A 21,838-nucleotide genomic window follows, 5' to 3' on the forward strand; every position below is an offset into this window, starting at 1 on the left:
ACATAGGGACAATTCTCTGGTGGTCATTTTGGAGATTTGGTGATCATATTAGCCATCTTGACTCGCTATATAGCACTCTGTAGCTCGCTATATAGCACTCTGAAACACTTGCTTAGAGGTGACAATGATCAAAGACAATTATATTTGAATGATTCAACAAAGACAACTATTACATTCTCTTATCAAAGACAACTTTCTTTCTTAACACTTTTATCTGTGGCTTTGTGGCTGATATCATGCCGCTCTTTTTGGTGGGCATTTTGAAAGGCAACCTCAACTGTGACCCCGGTATCTTCCTATTATTACATTGACTTAATTTTACTGTACTGGGATCAATATTAATTCAAGATCTGGTCAATTATACCTCTTTTTAAGTGACTATTTTAAGTTTAACGGTGTACTGTGTTGGTCCGACATTTTGAAAAGTGCCCTCAGCTGTGACCTCATGGCACCTTCCTATTAATATCTTACTATTAAAATCTGGTCAATCATACAATGGCGTAGCACCAGTTATCATAGGAGGGGGCACCAACCAATGTGGGTGGCAGTCCGTTTTTTTGGATTTTTAAAATTCAGATCGATTGGGGGCCATGTAACCCCGTGCCCCTATGACGTTACGCCACTGCAATCATACCTCATAAGTGACTATTTTAACCATATATATGCTTTTCATTAGATTTTGGCGGCCATTTTGAAAAGCGTTCCCAACTGTGACCTATTGGTACCATTCTATTAATACCTTGACATAGTTATACATTACTTTCATCAATACAAATGCGAAATCTAGTCACTTTTATCTTTTATGCGACCTTTTTAAACGTATAGTAGTTTTCATTGGATTTTGGCAGCCATTTTGAATAAAGCGCCCTCACAGGAAGTTCTCAGGATACACGGTTTTTATTTTTACCTCATAAATTCTTGTTGCTCATGAAAAACTGGTCCAGAAAAACTATGTAAGAATGTTTCCTTTCATGTGTGGTAACATTTTTAACCTGGTCTAACTCTTATTTTATGGAAAAATACCTATCTTTATGGCAACACTGTTTGCCTATATTAAAATTACCGCAACTTTTTTTTTTATTTGGGTACAGTACTATCTAGTCCAGCCACACTGAAAAATATAACATATAAAAAGCACCACTTTGGGGGTTACAGCTCATTGAATATTGCTATATTTCAGAAAGTCAAAAATTAAGAAAAACACCCCTATTTGAAACAATGGAATATTCCAAGTATGACAGACATTTTGTTAAAACAACTGTATTTTTAGAAAGCTTAGATGTTGCCAATTATGTCGTGGAACTCTCAAGGTTTACCTCTATTTTTCCTTTATATGGTGAATCCTGAAACTTGTTATATTTTTTGCCTTGTAAAAGTGCCGAAATAGTCTAAAACCTGTCATTTTGATGTTTTGGCCGTTGCTATGGTAACGAAGGTGCAGTGATGAAATAATTTTGATTTTTGTAGACTTCGACCAAAGTTGCATCCTGATATAAAGTAAGAAGAAATTCCATTTTTTGAAGTCTGCCAACTATTTTTGATTTTCTTTGACTGGTACGCAATACTACTCTTAAAACGTTTTGATCAAAACCAAACCCCAAATTATAACCAGTTTAAAACGTGTAAAAACGTGTTGTGTTTGCTGGGATGCTGCAATTAATTACAATTTAAATGAAGTACGTGGTACCTGAATTCATCAACGCATTATTTAAACATATTTATTCACCAATTTGTGCACAAGAACAAATGATAATGAGACAAATTAAAGGCAATAATCAGAAATAATGCTTGAACCATATTTTGTACTTTGTTCTCAAAATTACAAAAAATGACTTAAGCAACGTGAGCGCAACATGGACATGATAGAAGAATATCAAATTGTGATATGAAACAATTTATTTTAATGCGGAGATTTATTAGGAGCAAAACTTAAGATTAGACCAGGCCTGCAATATTAACAAAGCTTGATTTGTTAATATTGCAGGCCTTGTCTATTTTGCATTTTAATTCTCAGTTTCATTACCATGATTACCTTTCCTTTATTTCCATTCTATTGATTTCCAGAATACTTATTAAATCAAAGGCTTGTGTTACGAGGTGTTAGTCACTCAAGGCCCAAAACACCTTTATCCCAAATTCACTTCAGAATGCATAAAAAACATTTGATTAAGTTAACAATACCTGAAACTTTAATGAAAAGTAAATTATGATGATTTAACATTTACATTTACCGACACTTATATAGCGCCTTTACCGCTGGATTCAAAGCGCAATAAAAATAAAAACAAAGAAGCAAAAAATCAAGAAAAAACTAGACATAGGAAATCTGAAACAGATGAGTTTTGAGAGCAGATTTGAAGGCTTCAACTGTTGGAGAATTGCGAATGTGATTTGGGAGATTATTCCAAGCTCTGGGGCCAGCCACTGAGAAGACCCTGTCGCCAGCACATTTATGTGTCTTAGGGACCTCAAGGTTCATGTTGTGACAAGAACGGGTGGTTACTGACCCAAGACGAGGTTTTTTCACCACCAGACAGTCTTTCATGTACTGGGGACAGAGTCCATTCAGTGACTTATACACACAGAGGAGAAGTTTGAACTTGATGCGGTCATCAATACGGAGCCAGTGCAAGTCAGTGAGCAAGGGGGTGATATGGCAAGATTTTGGTTGTTGGTAAATCAGCCGGGCACATTTGTTTTGGAGCTTCTGCAAACGATTCAAATCTTTTTGTTTGATACCATTTAACAGAAGATTGCAGTAGTCTAGACGGGAGATGATGAGAGATCTAACAATATTAGCACAAGTATCAAAATCTATGAATCTGCGAATCCTGTAAATATTGCGAATTTGCCAGTTAATGGATTGACTCAAACTGGTGATATGCTGAGACAAGGTCATATTTTGATCAAAAATGACACCCAGGTTGCGCACAGTAGACGATACAAATATAACAGTATCATCAAGGTTGAGGCTGAGATCTTGTAAGCGTTTAGCATGATTTGGAGAAGACATAACAAAGAACTCTGTCTTGTCAGGGTTGAGTTTCAATTTGTTATACACCATCCATTTGTTGATGTCTTTGACACACTGAGAGAGCTTAAATATGGCACAAGCTGCATCTCCAGGGATGCATGGGTCAACAGTGATATAAACCTGTATGTCATCTGCATAAAGGTGATACTGCAGATTATGTTGGCGAAGTATACGACCGACAACATGAGTATAGAAAACAAATCCTAAGGGACCTATAACTGAGCCCTGGGGTAGACCGTACTTGAGAGCGATGTTGTCTGAATACACCCCTGAAACAAATACACGGAAAGATCTGTTGTCAAGGTATGTTCTGAACCAAGTTTGAATTGAACCAGCAATGCTAAATTCTTGATCTAATCTATGCAGTAATATTTCAGAGTCCACGGTATCAAATGCCGCACTGAGGTCTAACATGATAAGAAAGACAGCTTTCTGCTTATCTAGAGCACACAAGAAATTGTTATGAACACATGCAAGCGCAGTTTCAGTGCTGTGTTGGGCCTTATAGGCAGACTGCATAGGCTCAGCTAGCTGGTGATGATTCACATGATCCAGAACTTGGGTAGCAACGCACTTTTCAATTATTTTTGAAATGAACGGCAGGTTGGCAACTGGCCTATAGTGTTTCAACTCATTCTTATTGAGGGAAGGTTTCTTCAACACAGGTGTTATGATGGCATTGCAGAGATCAGATGGAAAGGTCCCAGATGACAGGGACATGTTAACAATTCTTCCAAGAACAGGAAGTAGCTCAGTGGAATGTTGTTTAACCAACCAAGTAGGTAACACATCTAAGGCACACGACTTGTTGGGACACTTATTTATAACTTTCAACAAGTCGCTTTCAGGAACCTCATTGAAATGTTTCAGCTTGGGTATGTTAGGACTCACATTTGAAGTATTGTCTAATACATCACATACATTATCATTGTTACAAAATTCTGTGCCAATATTGTCAACCTCATTACGAATGGTTTCAACCTTATTCACAAAGAATTCGCCAAACTGATTGGCAAGCTGTTTGGGACAGTCAGCATCTGGTATGGGCTTACTGTCTTTGTTAAGAAGTTCTTTTACAATATGATACATATCCTTAGAACTACAGTTCTCAAGTCTTTCTTTATAATACATAGTCTTTGAACCAGCAACTGATGTTTTCACCGCTTTCTTGGCTGCAGTGTATTCAGCAAGATGTTCAGGAGAGCCAGTCTTACGCCACAGTCTCTCACTACGCCGCCTTTCCCTACGAGCGATATCAATAGACTCTCCATACCAACCAGGCCGATGTTTGACAGTTCTTGTTTTGGTAATGGATGGAGCATGGGTGTTGAGGACTTCTAAACATGATGTGTTAAAGTCCTTTAGCAGAAGATTAACATTAGTATACTCCATTTGCATGATGGGAGCCATTTTTGCTGAGAGATCAACAGAGAAGGCTTGATGGTCAATATTCCTGTATTTGCGGAAAGTTTGAGACACTTTGATGGGATTTGGTTTACACATGTTAAGGGTACAGTTGATCATGTAGTGATCAATGGTGAAGGTGATGGAATCAACATTAACCGAGTCAATGAGGGAATCATTTGGTCTTGTGATTACATGATCAAGAATATTTCCAGACCTATGGGTAGGCTGGTCAACATGCTGAACCATACCTACTGACTCAATGCTAGTATTATACCTTTTCACATCCCATTTCTGAGGACGATTAACATGAACATTGAAATCTCCTAAGAGGAGAACTTTACCGGGCAGAAGATTTACATGATCAGTGAAGGTGTCAAATTCATCAAGGAACGCTGAAACTGTGAGCTGGTTTTCAGCAGATGGGGAGCTCTATAAACCAAGACAATATAAATTGAGTGAGACATATTTGAAACAATGGTATATTCAAATGAATGAAAGTCTGGAAAATCGTGATTTGTAATTTGACCAAGACTTAATTGAGATTTGTACAATATCCCAATACCACCCCGATGATTGTTGGAGTTTCTAGGTACGTTGATGAAACTGTAACCAGGGGGAGATATTTCTCCAATCACCACAGGATCATCTCTTCTCAACCACGTCTCTGTTAAACAGAGGATATCTATGTCACGGTCAGTATCATATTCACAAATGGGTTTGTTACCCACTGACTGGGAATTCCATAAACTTAAGTTAAAAGTGCTTGTTGAATCATTAGTTATAGGCTCCTGTACAGCAGGCCTACTGGTCTCTGGGTTTATGTTTGGAACACTACTTTTTCCTCCTCTGAAACCACGCTGAGTAGGTTGTACTCCACAAATGTGTAGCTCTTTCAAAGTTTGGTAAGTTGAGAGAGGTAGTTCACACTTACGTGGCATTAACTCCAGTAATTCCAATCTTGAGTAGCTGATGATTGGAGCCATAATCAATCCAAGCTGGATCAATAAGGTGACCAAATTAGTTCCAAATACAAAATCAGCCATGTGCATCCTAGTAGCAAATTTGTGAAAAACAGTGAAGATGAACAACACAGTACTGTACTATTGCAGTGTAGTTAGTTTCAGACAGGAAAGATTCAGCAAAAATGATTTGTGACATGAACTATGAAAAATCAGCCAAATTTCAGGAAAAGTTAAGTAGACAGAGTTGATCCCTGGGTGATTATCCTCCAGTAGCATATAAAATATATGCAAAATTGGCAGTAGAATCAACTCAAATCAAGTAAAGTTGGGGAGCAAAAACAAGAGTGTTGCAGCCATAGGCGCAGAAAAATCAACAATTGATACCCGCTAAAAACCTACTAATTGTTATGAATTCCCGTCGTAAAAGCCTATCCCACAATTTAACAATTATTTGTTAAGGCTACATGCTCTTTTTGTTTGATATTTTTGGCGGGAAATAATCCCGCCAAAACATTAAAGTAATCTTTTCCCACAACTAAATATCATAGTCAGGAAATTAATGATGCATCTGGTAGCTTAGATCATAACTTTCATTGCACTTAGTTGCAATTATCCCAGAAAATTCTTGATTTGTTTTTACAGAGTCTTGAATTGTCGATGTTTTTGATCAAAAAACATCACTCGGTGTATTTTGAAACTCGAGGCATTAACTCTTCTCAAATTAGCCCCAATTCATAATTTATTATATGCACGGTAGCAAACACCAATGGGAATAATTGGACGTTGTTTGCGGAGCCTAAATTTGGTTTGATTTTATTTCACAATAATTCTAAGGTGAGAATTTTGACCTGACATTTACTTTTTGGATTTCAAATTTAAATTTATTGATATACATATTTTGAATAAATAAAGAGTACGCTTACCTTTCTGCAACACTTCCCGGTATCATTAAGCATCTGCTGATAACCAACATTTTAGCTGAAAACAGTCCTTCCTATCATTTTTGAACAAAATATGGTTCAAAAGTCCGTACGCTGCGTGTATAAACTAGCACAGCGAGATAACGAACAGAGCTATTTACGGTGGGGTATCTATTGTAAACTATTAGGGTAGGCCTATAGTATATCTTCCCGCAAGTGACAAGATGTGTCAAGCAGGGCGGTATATTCAAACGCTATTGTCTGGATCATTGAGTATCGATTGAGCACGTATACATGCAGCACGGATGTGTGGTCCTCCCAGGTTTTGACATAAATTACAAATGACGTCGTGAATGACCCAGCGTTTTCATTTTATTATTACTAAATTAATCGTCGTTTATCACGAGTGCTAAGAGTTGTACCAGTTCAATTCATCAAAATTAATTTGTATTAAATGAAAAACAAACAGACAAGTAGAGTCATATGTCTTTCTATGACCGTATTCCTACCAAAATCAAAATCAAAATGATTTTCAATACACTAGAAACGTGTTCATATGTATATCTTTGAAAATCGCCGAATGTTAACCACAGTCACCGTGGCACAGCATAGGCATCTTTAGCATTCAGTGAAATTGGCAGTGGTTCGAACCCCGGTGAAAATTTTAGTATTTTTTATTCTTTTTACTAATGCGCTGTGCCGTTTTACAAACACGTCCCTGAATGAAACTCATGGGCATGTACCCTTAATGAGCATAAATACATGTAACCATTCAGAATCAACAAAGTACATAGATTAAATATTAATAATACGGCATTCTTTTTGTTGAGTACAAAGCTCTGTTGCAATGACCTTTCCGGATGACTGATGTATAATCCTGATTCATCTGTTCTGCGAAAATCACTGTTCAGCGAAGTCCACTGACGACTTTGATATCCTTTGCGTATACAATTTCCGCACAGATGACAATCTCCAAAATGATGCTCTTTTCACCTTTCACATAATTTCTAATGGAAAACAGGCCTGCCTTGCATTCCCCTGCTTCCACTTATATTGACAGATGATAAACCAGACTTCTGTAAGTCGACAGAAGAGGAACTCAATTTGACATATTCTGGATCTTCTCCATTCTTACTAGATAGTAGTATATACATTGACTACATATGATTATGTCTGGCTCGCAAGTTCCTTTCTTTGAAGGCATATGAACTGTAAGCACATTAGCCCACAACAAAACTGTTAATAATCTCTCCCAAAAATCATGTTTACATTTTCTTATATCCTAAACACATATCCTTTCACATTACAACATTTCCTGGGGTATTTACAAAATGATGTCTTATCCACTTTTCATAGGGAATTCCCACTTTCCCACTTTCATGAAATAGCCCCAAATTGTAAACAAACGTATAAATGAACAAATAAAATTACTCGGGGCACATCACACTTGCAACAAGACACAAGAAAGAGCACGCGAGGGATAATATTGATTGTTAAGGTGGTCGTTGGGTAGCTCTCAAATAATAAAGTTGCCACGCAAGGGTATTATTGTGGGTAAATGAGATCCCAAGTCTTGATATAAGGGGTGTCATTTCGGCCCCATATGCAGGGAGGGTAAATATATTATTATATTAATACATTTGGGAGCACGTGTGGCCGAGTGGATAAGGCGCCCGACTCATAATACATAGGTTGTGAGTTCGAGCCCCGCTCGTGCCAACGTGTTGTGTCCTTGGGCAAGGCACTTTATCCTCATTGCCTACTGGGGGATGGGGTTGGGTTGGATTGGATGTTTTTATAGTTGTTTGTTTCAATGTTGCAATATTGGCGCTGATTAAGTTGCTGCCTGCAAATTGCATTGTGTCTGTTTAGTTGTGTTTAATGTACAATTCTAGCAATTTGACCTGTGGGTCACCATTAGAGTTTGAAATAAAAACCTAATGCCTTAACTCAAGACCGCAAGTCCTATGGAAATATATATGCGATTATTGGCTTCATTGACTCATTTTCTATAAGGTATAAAGACGTACACTGAAGTTGTTTTTAGTTCTGTGACAAATGGAACAATGGAAATAGTTTAACACCTTAAAAAGAAAAGAATCCAGGAACTAGCAGCAAAGCAAAAGTTGGTGAAAACATACTAAGCAATGTAGTAAATAGTGGGTGTATGTCTCTTGATATGTGATGCGACCAAGCAAAATCAGTCGGAACTCGGAAATATTAAATTTGTAGTTTCTTATAGGATAGTAAAAAGCATTTACAAAGCTCCATTTTGCAGCAAACCCCATTAAAATTGAACAACCGGTTCTAAAGATATTACCAATAACAGAGTGTTACGAGTCGTACTTGACTCAAGGCCAAAATCACCTTTTACCCGAACTCACACGAATGCACAACACAAATACACTGTTTGATTATGCTAACAAAATCTAAGTCTTTAATTGAAAGCAAGTTTCGTTTGGTACAATATAATGACTACAAATGCACATATACATTAAACAAATATAATCACTCTTTATCTATTTTGTACTTAGCCAGCATTCTTCTTCTTGGTGATCATAAAGTTCTTGTAATGTTCTGGACGACTGATGTAATATATCCCTATTCACTTGTCCTGCGACAATCAGCGAAGTCCTTTGTACACTTGCATTGATAACTCCTTGCGTATAAAATCCTTACACGAAAATGGTGTTCTCCAAACACGTTTACAACTCCTTGCGCAATTATCCTATACTAAACTCCTTGCGCCGTCCTCCTATGCTAAACTCCTTGCGCCGTTCTCCTATGCTAAACTCCTTGCGCAGTTCTCCAAATTTAACTCCTTGCGCTGCTTTCTCCAAACTTGGTGCTATTTCCACCTTTCACACAATATCTTCAGGAAGCAGGACTGCGATGCAGTTGTCCCCACTTATTTCGACAGTTGCGTTGAATCAAAATACCAGACTTCAGCAAGTCGACAGAAGAATATATTTCCTTTCTTGGAAGAATAACGTTCTTTGACGTATTCTAGATCTTCTCCGACAACACTGGTAAATAGTAGTACTTTGACTACATAAAATATTTCTGGTTTGTAATTTCCATTCTTTCAAGGAATTGGACTGTAAGCATAGCCCAGATCAACACTGTTCACTGTCCATCATTGTTTACATTTTCTTATTATATACCAAGCTTGGGAAAAACCCCATTCTATTCTGGGCCATTTACTGCCTTCACATTATGCTCAATCTGGGGAATTCCAAAGTCTTAATTATAACAATAACCTTTCACATGACATCACTTCCTGAGGGGAAATCCCATTACATCACTTCCTGAGGGGAATCCCATATATGATGTCATCTCTTTACAATCTGAAGGGGGTTTCAAATATTCCAAATTAGATATGATTCAACTTGTTTTGCTCAATTTGAGAGGGAATTCCCTAAAATGTCATCACTCATGTAACTTTGTAAACAAAGATAAATCATCAAATTAAATTACTCAGGGCACATCACACCCTCCCCCTTAAAAGAAGAAAGTTTGAATGTAATGAAAACTTTCTTAAATGTTTTCTTCTGTTACATCAACTTCAACTTAATGTTAACATTGAGTGCTTAACTCAACATACACAGTGACTACTTGTCACACAAGTTCCTTTTTAAAAGGAATTTTTGTTTGTCAGTTTTATGCAATTCTGGACAAGGCATCAGCCATTACATTGTCTTTTCCCTTAATATGTTTGATGTCCAGATTGTACTCTTGCAAGGTCAAACTCCACCTCACCAGTCTTTGGTTTTGTTCTTCATCCTGTTGATGAAGGTGAGGGGATTGTGATCTGTGAAAACAAGCACAGGGTATACTGTGGTACCCAAATACACATCAAAATGTAGCAATGCTAATAGCAATGCTAGACACTCCTTCTCAATTGTGGAGTAATTTCTCTGGTGCTTGTTGAATTTCCTTGAAAAGTAACATATAGGGTGGTCAATTTGATCTTCACCCTCTTGCATCACAACACCTCCACAGCCTATGTCACTGGCATCAACAGTCAACTTGAACTGCTTCTGAAAATCAGGTGCAGTAAGTACTGGTGAACTCATGAGTATTGATTTGACTTTGTGAAAAGCATTTTCACACTGTTCTGACCAAATGAATTTTGCATCTTTCTTCAACAAATCAGTCAAAGGACTTGCTATCTCTGAAAAGTTTGGACAGAACTTTCTATAATAGCCAACCATTCCTAGAAATCTCATGAGTGCCTTCTTGTTTACAGGTGTGGGGTATTGCTCAATTGCTTCAACTTTGGCTTTGATAGGTTTCACCTGACCTTGACCTACAACATATCCTAAGTATGTGACTGTGGCATGGCAAAACTCACTTTTTACCAGATTGACTGTCAATTGTACTTCAGACAGCTTCTTAAACAATTGTTGGAGTTGTTCCATGTGTTGTTCCCAAGTTTGACTGTAAACAATCAAATCATCTACATACGCTTCACATCCCTCTATGCCTGCCACAATTTGGTTCACCATTCTCTGAAATGTCGCTGGCGCGTTTTTCAACCCGAATGGCATAACTTTGTATTGGTAAAGACCAAATGGTGTACAAAAAGCAGAAATCTCTTTGGCACGGTCTGTGAGTGGAACCTGCCAGTACCCTTTCAAAAGATCAAATTTGCTAACAAATTTTGCATTCCCAATTTTGTCTATGCAATCATCAATTCTTGGAATTGGGTACGAGTCTGTCTTTGAATGAACATTTGCAGCTCTCATGTCTGCGACCAATCGGTATGAACCATCAGGCTTGGGAACAAGAATACATGGTGAACTCCATTCACTACTACTTGGTTCTATGATATCATTGTCTAGCATATAATTAATCTCATTTTTGAGATGTTCCATTTTCAATGGATTGACTCTGTAAGGATGCTGCTTGATTGGTTTTGTATCACCAACATCTACATCATGAAATGCAGCATTTGTTCTACTTGGCGTATCAGGAAATATATTGTCAAATTTGTGAATCAAATTTGCAATTTGACTTTGTTGATCTTGAGAAAGATGACCTAACTTTGAGTCCAAATTAGTGAGCACATCAGAATTGTTCAATTTTACATTATACTCTTTGTGCTCCAGCTCTTTATCCTGGTCAAATGTGACATCAGAATTGTCATCTTTACTCTTGTCTACATTGGCGATTTTGTCTACATCGGCATGTTTGTCTACATTTACTGTACACACAGGTTTTGGAATGCCACTGTCACTTCTTTCAACATACTCTTTGAGCATATTTATGTGGCATAACTGCCTGCTCTTGCGTCTACCAGGAGTCTTGATAATATAATCTACTTCACCCACTTTTGACTCTACCTCACATGGGCCATGATATCTGGCTTGCAATGGGTCTTTGGTAGGGGGCCTACACAATCAATAATAACCCTACTAAATGGTTCATCAAAGGCTGGAATTGGCTTTAATGGAGCAGGAGGTATTTTCTGATTTGGCTTCCCTACTACTTGGCATATGTGACATGTTTTGCAATATTCAGAAACATCTTTTCTGAGAGTGGGCCACCAGAAATGTCTCAGAATTCTTTCATGAGTTTTCTTAACGCCCAAATGCCCTGCCATGGGACTATCATGTGCTATGTTAATAACTTCAGTGTGGTAGACTTTTGGTACCACAATTTGGTGCACTACCTTCCACTCTTCATTGGCAGGTGCATCAGGGGGGCGCCATTTTCTCATTAGCACATCGTCTTGTTTGTAAAAACAGACAGAATTTTGTTCTGCTTCTTCTAGGGTCAATGCCCTTTGATTGATCTCTTTGAGTTCTGGGTCATTTTGTTGCTCCAGAATCAGCTTGTCATGACTTAATGGGTCTTTTATGGTTTCCCCAAGTTGTTCATGCTCAGAGGCTGTGTCATTTGTAGGGGTATTTTTATCCCCAGGAGAAGGAAGTTTATCTTCTTTCTCATTCAACTTTGACACAAATGTGTCTTCCAAACTGTAGCCTATGTCATCAATTTGGTTGTCCTCAATTGTTTCTAATAAGGCCTTCTTACTCATTGCCCGTGTCACTGCACATGCAGGAAATATCTCCTTTTCCTCACTACTATCATCCTGTAAACAGGGCTTATCTGTAACTATTGGGTCAGGAAAAACCTTCCCCCCTGCCAGATCATTTCCTAGCAACATGGACACTCCCTTGACTGGCAATTCATGTCTAACTCCTATGGTTACAGGACCAGAAACCAAGTCAGATGTCAAGTTAATTGTGTGGAGAGGTACACTAATTATTTCCATCCCAATACCCTGGATCAAAGCATTACCAGCTGAACTATCCTCATTAAAGGGCAAAATTCTTCACACACCTTGTCTGTTTCACCTCCCTTTTGTGGGAATTCTTGTTTTTTGATTTGACTGACTTGTTTCTTTGACTCAAGTGACACTGCACATCCTACAGTATTACTAGCAGTTTGCTGCTGTTTTTGTGCATCTTGTTTGGCTTTTAAGCTCCGACACATGGTCACTGTATGTCCTGGTTTCTTACAGAAATTGCAAACTAATTGGGATTTAAATTCAGTCCCACCTGTTGGTCTGGTACCTGAACTCCATGGGGTCCCTCTACCACCAGCACTATGCTGTGAATTAGACCAGGATCTGTGATTAGACTGAGATCTCCCTTCATGTGTACCACCCTGATTTGCTCTAGGTTGGTTATGGCTGAACCTGTTTGAATAACTTCTGTTATGACTAAATCTACTCGCATTCAATTTGTGAGTTAAGCCATAGTCGTCCGCCATTGTCGCCGCGTCACTTAGCGTTTTAATTTTGCTAGCGCTTTCATCCAAGTGGGTTTTAATGTCAGCGTGGACACATTTTTTGAACTCTTCTATAAGAACCAATTGCTTAAGTTGGCCGAAATCATCTTTGACTTCTTTTGAACCAAGCCACCTGTCAAACATGTGTTCTTTTACTCTAGCAAATTCTACATGGGTTTGATCTGCTTGCTTTCTTGAATCTCTGAACTTTTGTCTGTATGCTTCAGGCACCAGTTCATAGGCCTTAAGGACTGCCTGTTTGACTTCTTCATAATTGTTACACTTCTCTATTGGTAGAGCTGAGTAAGTTTCCTGGCCTTCCCCACAAAACTACTTTGTAACTGTAGGGTCCAATGCTCTGGAGGCCATTTCAAATTTGTAGCTACCTTTTCAAAATGTTGGAAATACTCGTCAACATCTTTTTCTTTGAATTTAGGCACCAGCTTTACATACTTTGTAACATCAAACCCTGACTTTGAGGAGAAACTTGATGAGTATTTGTCACCTAGCTTTGCCAACTTCTCTTGTTCAAACTTGTACTTTTCTTCAATTTCTTTTTGTTTCAAATTTTCTTCCATTTCCAACTTTTGTTTTTCAAGTTCCAATTTTGCTTCCTTTTCCTTTTCTTCTGTTTCTAATTTGTGGTGCTCAAGCGCCATCTTTTCTTAGCGTGCTTTTTCTTCCATTTCTAATTTCTTGTTTTCCATGTCTAATCTTTCTTGTTTTTCTTTATTTTGCATATCTAGCTTTTGCATGTCCAACTGCAATTGCATTTTCATTTTTTCCATCTCCACCTGAACTTCTAGTTCTTTCAACTTTACTGCATCCCCGATTTCAGTTTTGACCTCTTTTCTCTTCTCCAAAATGGATTCTTCAAAATACTCTTCATCAACCAAAACATCAATTAAGGCATTTTTGATTATTTGTTTTCTGTTGGCTTGCTTTACATCCAATTCATAGTATTTTGCAAATGCTAATAAATCAGGTTTCTTCAACTTATCAAACTTCTCCCAATCTATAGTTTCAAGAAACTCTTCTGCTTTGAACTCTGTCATACTGTACTTTCACTTTCAAGACTCAGTATAATAATGTCAACTTTTTTACAGTGTATTTCCCGGACGAGCCCCCAATTTTGTTACGAGTCGTACTTGACTCAAGGCCAAAATCACCTTTTACCCGAACTCACACGAATGCACAACACAAATACACTGTTTGATTATGCTAACAAAATCTAAGTCTTTAATTGAAAGCAAGTTTCGTTTGGTACAATATAATGACTACAAATGCACATATACATTAAACAAATATAATCACTCTTTATCTATTTTGTACTTAGCCAGCATTCTTCTTCTTGGTGATCATAAAGTTCTTGTAATGTTCTGGACGACTGATGTAATATATCCCTATTCACTTGTCCTGCGACAATCAGCGAAGTCCTTTGTACACTTGCATTGATAACTCCTTGCGTATAAAATCCTTACACGAAAATGGTGTTCTCCAAACACGTTTACAACTCCTTGCGCAATTATCCTATACTAAACTCCTTGCGCCGTCCTCCTATGCTAAACTCCTTGCGCCGTTCTCCTATGCTAAACTCCTTGCGCAGTTCTCCAAATATTTAACTCCTTGCGCTGCTTTCTCCAAACTTGGTGCTATTTCCACCTTTCACACAATATCTTCAGGAAGCAGGACTGCGATGCAGTTGTCCCCACTTATTTCGACAGTTGCGTTGAATCAAAATACCAGACTTCAGCAAGTCGACAGAAGAATATATTTCCTTTCTTGGAAGAATAACGTTCTTTGACGTATTCTAGATCTTCTCCGACAACACTGGTAAATAGTAGTACTTTGACTACATAAAATATTTCTGGTTTGTAATTTCCTTTCTTTCAAGGAATTGGACTGTAAGCATAGCCCAGATCAACACTATCCACTGTCCATCATTGTTTACAGTTTCTTATTATATACCAAGCTTGGGAAAAAAACCCATTCTATTCTGGGCCATTTACTGCCTTCACATTATGCTCAATCTGGGGCATTCCAAAGTCTTAATTATAACAATAACCTTTCACATGACATCACTTCCTGAGGGGAAATCCCATTACATCACTTCCTGAGGGGAATCCCATATATGATGTCATCTCTTTACAATCTGAAGGGGGGTTTCCAAATATTCCAAATTAGATATGATTCAACTTGTTTTGCTCAATTTGAGAGGGGAATTCCCCAAAATGTCATCACTCATGTAACTTTGTAAACAAAGATAAATCATCAAATTAAATTACTCAGGGCACATCACAAGAGTTTCCAAAACAACAGCAAACAAAAGGAAATATTACCTTTGTTTAGCTATATCTCAAAATCAATATTCCCGAGTTCCGACTGATTTTGCTTGATCGCATCACATATGTGAGAGAGCCTGCATAATGAGGATAATCAGCTGCCCAGCAATTGTGTCTGGGATATTGTTTGTACAGATTAGGGCAAGCACAAAATGCAGTAAGCCATAAATCTTGTAAATATTAAAATCATTTTGGCGCTTTGTTTTAATACTTAGTTAGGTCATAAGATGTAGAGGATTTGTTCTTGTAAAGTGGTGTTTATTTTGTCATGTGTTTAACGCATATGTTATTCTTTTGATTGATAAAGGTTCTTTTTCCGATCCAATTAAATTGATACTTGTTTGTTTGTTTTTTATTTGGCAAGATCATTAGAAAACAAAAACAAATTATAGAGACAGATAAATCACTGCAAAGTACATCAACGTGACAAATTATTTAAAGCTTAAATAAATCAGCCACAAAGCCATTTAGGATCAGGACAACACGGACAAAAAAATGACAAGCCGGGATAACCCATTAAGCCCGCAGAAAAGGCAAGCTTGCTTATTTCCGATGGGGTCCCAAGAAAGATGAGAGAACAAAAGAAACCAAAAATGCCTACACAGTGAAATTAGACATCTCTTGACTGAGAGAGTTGCTGGCTAGATGTTGTTTGACACTTTGTTTAAATGCAGACTTGGTAGGCAATCCCTTTTTACTACTCACTCAGAAATAGTTCTATTCCTTTCAGGAATCTTGTTCACTCTGGTACTGGTGTTTCTAGATGTTTTTAGAACCGGCAACACTCTTGTCTGGTTTTGATGACGTCACCAAACTTTCTTGTTGCCGAGTATTTATGACCTTATGATATTATTCTCATTACATTAGACAACATCGGAAACAAATGGGTTTTATTTAATCAACGTTTTAGCATGAAAGGTGGCAATATCTGGTTCAACCATACTACCGTATGGTCAAAATATGCTTTTAATATAACACCTGTTACCAACTATCCACAGTTGATAACCATTTTCTGAGGCGAAGGTCACTTTCTGGAAAGCTGGACTGAACAAATTTATCTGATTCCATCATTATATTGTCCTTGGCTGTATGGCCATGGACAGGAAAAGAATTCTTTTGGGAAAAAATTCAAAGCACGACAAAACAACGATGATGCCTTTCATTGATTTGATTTATTAATGCCAATGCATGTGTATCTGTAATATTTTTACAGGTGTTTTTTGTTTTACAGATTTGTCTGTTTTTTACCAGTTCTTTATGTTTTTTCTGTATTAAAAAAATCAACATTTTTGTATTGTCCGTCCGTAAAAAAACCCGTGTTTCAACAGTGTAGCGACTGTTGTATATAATTAATAAATGATGACCAGTCCTCACGAAAGAATGGCTGACGCTAATCAACAAGGACTCATAGCCTAGGATTTTAATCTTGAAATTTAAAACTTAATGTCAATGTCAATAACACTTAATGTCAATGATCAAATTTGTATTTTGCCCACTTATCGAAAAAGTTAACATATAAATTTATTATTCTAAGCTAGATTACACAACATTATATATTTTTGGAAACGGTTAAAAAAATCTAACTGATAGTACTGGCTGGTATGTTTTTAATTATTTAAAAAGGTCACATATATTACGTGGCTTACTCGAATCTCAAACCAAAATACGAATTATTAATCTTCCTGCTTATTCAAATCACACCAAATTATTATTCAACTGTTTACATCATATTTTAAATACGATCCCTTGAATTCATGTCTGTGTTCCATTCGATGCTCATATTTGAACTCAATATGATGACAAAGATTTCTGTTAACGAGTTGGTTGGTTCCAAAAATGTTGATAGAAGTAATTTATCGTAGATGAGCTAATGCTATTAGTAAGACCGTATGTCGCCATTTGTCAATTATGGCATGACATCTAATGCATTTGTAGGTCATCTTAACAAGGAACTCGCAGTATACCACATGTGCCCCCATTTCCATGTATTTTTAAATCCCCCATAATAATGGAAATGAAGAGGTACCCACGTGAAGTGAGTGTGGAAAATCAATTACTCAATCATTATACGAAGGTTTGTCTCAAAATCAGATCAACGTAACACTCTTAGGTAGCTTGTGAACGTTAATAATCAGTTCTTTGTGCCGAAAAAAACATTACAAAATGTAATTGCATAGACTCCAACATGTCCAAAGAGACTAGTCTTATACTATTCGCTTAATATACGTAAAGATTCAAAAATTAAAATGCGAACATGTTTCTTCTTTGTATGTGCAGTTTTTAAATTACAGAGTAAAGTATTGCTTCCGAAGTACTATATTTTGGTACACGGGGGCTGACTATGTCAACACCAGGTGTCTGAATTTCAATCCAGATAACAATAATAGTCTATTTTGATGACTACATTCATGATAATAGTGTCCTTCAACATCGCCTTCTGTGAACCAAAAAGAACAAAGTTAAAGCCACATTATAACATTTGCTGAGGAAGACGCCCTCAATATTATTCCAAATACTTTATTAAACCAACATACCCTGCAATTATCAAAACCCTAGGTGCTGTAGTTTGGTCAAAATCCGTGGTTTGAATAAAACGCAGGAACCATATCGTTTTATTATTATGATGGAAATATTAGTCGAATGCATACGCGATGTTCATACCACAGTACGCACATGGCGTTCGGGACGGCAATCTGCACAAAAGGATCGTACCATAACACGACCGAAGAAACCACTTCTTTCTTGTGTGAAGAACCTGACAGCATTTGCACCATCTACGTATGAGTCTTAGAGGTTAATAACTGCGCATCGGTTATTTGGAGGGCATTGTGAAAAATCTAAACATTTTGCCTTTGGAACCAAGGAATATCCCGAGTGCACAGCCCCGATGGATATTCCGAGGTCCAAAGCAAAATGTTTAGATTTTTTACAATGCCCGACATATTACCGATGCAAAGTTATTAACCTCATTCATAACCGTCACTTTCATCTCTACACTTTAACAAAATAACACACGATTTTGCTCAGAAATAAACAATTTTTACGTTTTGCCTTTCCCAAAATCAATCAGGCTAAAACAGGACGACCAATAACAGAAGTGCGAATAACAATCTGTGCAATATGGTAGCGCGCTTTCTAAATACGGCGTCCAGAGCGCGAGCAGTTTGTTCGACGCACAACACGTTTGTATTTTGCCCACTTATCGAAAAAGTTAACATATAAATTTATTATTCTAAGCTAGATTACACAACATTATATATTTTTGGAAACGGTTAAAAAATCTAAGTGATAGTACTGGCTGGTATGTTTTTAATTATTTAAAAAGGTCACATATATTACGTGGCTTACTCGAATCTCAAACCAAAATACGAATTATTAATCTTCCTGCTTATTCAAATCACACCAAATTATTATTCAACTGTTTACATCATATTTTAAATACGATCCCTTGAATTCATGTCTGTGTTCCATTCGATGCTCATATTTGAACTCAATATGATGACAAAGATTTCTGTTAACGAGTTGGTTGGTTCCAAAAATGTTGATAGAAGTAATTTATCGTAGATGAGCTAATGCTATTAGTAAGACCGTATGTCGCCATTCGTCAATTATGGCATGACATCTAATGCATTTGTAGGTCATCTTAACAAGGAACTCGCAGTATACCACATGTGCCCCCATTTCCATGTATTTTTAAATCCCCCATAATAATGGAAATGAAGAGGTACCCACGTGAAGTGAGTGTGGAAAATCAATTACTCAATCATTATACGAAGGTTTGTCTCAAAATCAGATCAACGTAACACTCTTAGGTAGCTTGTGAACGTTAATAATCAGTTCTTTGTGCCGAAAAAAACATTACAAAATGTAATTGCATAGACTCCAATATGTCCAAAGAGACTAGTCTTATACTATTCGCTTAATATACGTAAAGATTCAAAAATTAAAATGCGAACATGTTTCTTCTTTGTATGTGCAGTTTTTAAATTACAGAGTAAAGTATTGCTTCCGAAGTACTATATTTTGGTACACGGGGGCTGACTATGTCAACACCAGGTGTCTGAATTTCAATCCAGATAACAATAATAGTCTATTTTGATGACTACATTCATGATAATAGTGTCCTTCAACATCGCCTTCTGTGATCCAAACAGAACAAAGTTAAAGCCACATTATAACATTTGCTGAGGAAGACGCCCTCAATATTATTCCAAATACTTTATTAAACCAACATACCCTGCAATTATCAAAACCCTAGGTGCTGTAGTTTGGTCAAAATCCGTGGTTTGAATAAAACGCAGGAACCATATCGTTTTATTATTATGATGGAAATATTAGTCGAATGCATACGCGATGTTCATACCACAGTACGCACATGGCGTTCGGGACGGCAATCTGCACAAAAGGATCGTACCATAACACGACCGAAGAAACCACTTCTTTCTTGTGTGAAGAACCTGACAGCATTTGCACCATCTACGTATGAGTCTTAGAGGTTAATAACTGCGCATCGGTTATTTGGAGGGCATTGTGAAAAATCTAAACATTTTGCCTCTGGAACCAAGGCATATCCCGAGGTCCAAAGCAAAATGTTTAGATTTTTTACAATGCCCGACATATTACCGATAAAGTTATTAACCTCATTCATAACTTTCGTCACTTTCATCTCTACACTTTAACAAAATAACACACGATTTTGCTCAGAAATAAACAATTTTACGTTTTGCCTTTCCCAAAATCAATCAGGCTAAAACAGGACGACCAATAACAGAAGTGCGAATAACAATCTGTGCAATATGGTAGCGCGCTTTCTAAATACGGCGTCCAGAGCGCGAGCAGTTTGTTCGACGCACAACACGTTTGTATTTTGCCCACTTATCGAAAAAGTTAACATATAAATTTATTATTCTAAGCTAGATTACACAACATTATATATTTTTGGAAACGGTTAAAAAATCTAAGTGATAGTACTGGCTGGTATGTTTTAATTATTTAAAAGGTCACATATATTACGTGGCTTACTCGAATCTCAAACCAAAATACGAATTATTAATCTTCCTGCTTATTCAAATCACACCAAATTATTATTCAACTGTTTACATCATATTTTAAATACGATCCCTTGAATTCATGTCTGTGTTCCATTCGATGCTCATATTTGAACTCAATATGATGACAAAGATTTCTGTTAACGAGTTGGTTGGTTCCAAAAATGTTGATAGAAGTAATTTATCGTAGATGAGCTAATGCTATTAGTAAGACCGTATGTCGCCATTCGTCAATTATGGCATGACATCTAATGCATTTGTAGGTCATCTTAACAAGGAACTCGCAGTATACCACATGTGCCCCCATTTCCATGTATTTTTAAATCCCCCATAATAATGGAAATGAAGCGGTACCCACGTGAAGTGAGTGTGGAAAATCAATTACTCAATCATTATACGAAGGTTTGTCTCAAAATCAGATCAACGTAACACTCTTAGGTAGCTTGTGAACGTTAATAATCAGTTCTTTGTGCCGAAAAAAACATTACAAAATGTAATTGCATAGACTCCAACATGTCCAAAGAGACTAGTCTTATACTATTCGCTTAATATACGTAAAGATTCAAAAATTAAAATGCGAACATGTTTCTTCTTTGTATGTGCAGTTTTAAATTACAGAGTAAAGTATTGCTTCCGAAGTACTATATTTTGGTACACGGGGGCTGACTATGTCAACACCAGGTGTCTGAATTTCAATCCAGATAACAATAATAGTCTATTTTGATGACTACATTCATGATAATAGTGTCCTTCAACATCGCCTTCTGTGAACCAAAAAGAACAAAGTTAAAGCCACATTATAACATTTGCTGAGGAAGACGCCCTCAATATTATTCCAAATACTTTATTAAACCAACATACCCTGCAATTATCAAAACCCTAGGTGCTGTAGTTTGGTCAAAATCCGTGGTTTGAATAAAACGCAGGAACCATATCGTTTTATTATTATGATGGAAATATTAGTCGAATGCATACGCGATGTTCATACCACAGTACGCACATGGCGTTCGGGACGGAAATCTACACAAAAGGATCGTACCATAACACGACCGAAGAAACCACTTCTTTCTTGTGTGAAGAACCTGACAGCATTTGCACCACCTACGTATGAGTCTTAGAGGTTAATAACTGCGCATCGGTTATTTGGAGGGCATTGTGAAAAATCTAAACATTTTGCCTTTGGAACCAAGGAATATCCCGAGTGCACAGCCCCGATGGATATTCCGAGGTCCAAAGCAAAATGTTTAGATTTTTTACAATGCCCGACATATTACCGATGCAAAGTTATTAACCTCATTCATAACCGTCACTTTCATCTCTTCACTTT

Source organism: Amphiura filiformis, chromosome 9 (assembly GCF_039555335.1).
Source record: "Amphiura filiformis chromosome 9, Afil_fr2py, whole genome shotgun sequence".
NCBI lineage: Eukaryota > Metazoa > Echinodermata > Ophiuroidea > Amphilepidida > Amphiuridae > Amphiura > Amphiura filiformis.